Raw genomic sequence first — 1,956 nt, 5'->3', positions numbered from 1 at the left:
ACTTAAATTCATGATTTATGTGGTTGACGACTATAGGAAATAATGTAAGATCATGCTTAAAACCTATAAATTAGATGGTGTGCCTATATGCTTCTTGAAATTATTTTCAAGGAATCCATCCATCATAATATGGCGAGATATGAGTGGATTGAGTAGAATAAATAGATCACGGTGGACCCCACACACGATTTGAACGATTTTTTAAGGTGAGAGTAAGACTTCTAATCTCAACTATTTCCTATCTTACAATGATTATTGAATCAGCCTGATTTTGGACCTCTATTGTAAAACACAGTGGCCCACCTGATAGAAGGGGTAGATCTCATCCATATGAGATAGTTATGTCCACATCAGCAAAAGTCACGCTTCCATTTGAAAGTTCCACAAGCCTTTTCCTTTTGAGAAGGTTCAAGTCTTAGAGAAGGTAGCCCTTTCTTGGTCATTGGTTGGCCCACCTCGAATTTTCTTATAAGCTACGGAGGAGTGCTACGGAGATCTGAAACACATGTTTCTTATAAGCTAACCTCAATTTTTCTCTAGATGCCAGGGCCCACTTGAAAACATAGACCTGGTCATTTTTGGAACTGAATAAAGAGGGGTCCAGAGAGTCACATTCAGGTCATGCTCCTGGATGGGATATGTCTCATTCGAGCTAGACTCAAGAGGATGCCGACGTTTTGGCGAACATATAGAAGAGGATAAAGGCAATGGCAATACGTGGGATGTTAATAGTATCAACTGGTCCATGATTCACTAATCTAGACCATTAATCTGTCGTATCCCACTAAATATGGAACATGGCTCAAAAATATCGCTAACTGGACACAACCATTTTACAGTGGGGTCCACATATCTACGCCGTCTATCCATGCTTCAGGTGGGACCGTAGTCCGGATCATCTTAAATCGTATGGACAACCGTGACAAAAATACACAATCAAGTGATGAACGGTAGAAACTTAACTAGTTTTGTTTATAACCGTCCATTGTCTTCATGCAAGTGCAAACTACTGAGTTTTGGACCAGAGAATGCACATGGTGTGACCCACTTGATATGGCCTCGAAGGTCCTGTCTATGCGTCACGTTGGCATGCTGGGGATCCTTACACTTTATACGGTCGAGCTTAAGAGCTTTCTCAGCACCCATCAATACGGACGACGGTGCTGGAGGGGTCACTACTCACCACCGAATCTGAGTCCCTTCTTCACGTCAGTCAATACAAAGAGCCCCACTCATTTGGAGGGTCTCATAAAGCAACAAAAATGCAAAATGATTGAAGGAGAAATGATTACATACAGTCTTTTTTTATTATCTGCTTATGTGTCACTTCACCGGAACATCTGAGCCGTGTACAGAGTGGACCGTACAATGAAAATCACCAGGAGTGATGATCGGAACAATCCACTAATCAGGTGGGCCATACATATTTTGTGTCAGGCCATTGGATGTAAATTGATTTCAATGGTGCATCATTCCCGATGAATGGACCCGATCAATGCGGTTTTTGCTTCAGGTGATCTTTATGATATGGCCCACCTTCTGCACAGCTGCGATGTCATACACAAGGGACACGTCACCTTCTGGACAGCTGGGATGTTATACGCGAAATCCGATTGAGCATTGAGTTCCGCTCTCATCGTACTGAGTAATCGCTGTTGGGCCCACCACCGTGAATGTATGTGGTTTATCCACGCCGTCCATCCGTTTTTCCAGCTCATTTTAGGGCCTGTTTGGCCGGGCAGATCCCATGGTATTAGGAGGGATGGGATCAAATTTAAGGTAATGATGGTGGTGTCAGTGGACTGCTGGGAATCCCTTGGGATGGACCAATCCTAGGACGGAAATGGAGGGTCTGTTTGGGTCGTCCGTGGGATGTGGGCCATATCCCACGGAATGTACACATCAGGCCTGTTTGGTTAGCCGTGGGATCTCACATGTGTAGCTGGAATTAAAACA

Source organism: Magnolia sinica, chromosome 18, assembly GCF_029962835.1.
Source record: "Magnolia sinica isolate HGM2019 chromosome 18, MsV1, whole genome shotgun sequence".
NCBI lineage: Eukaryota > Viridiplantae > Streptophyta > Magnoliopsida > Magnoliales > Magnoliaceae > Magnolia > Magnolia sinica.
This window is presented reverse-complemented; position numbering follows the sequence as displayed.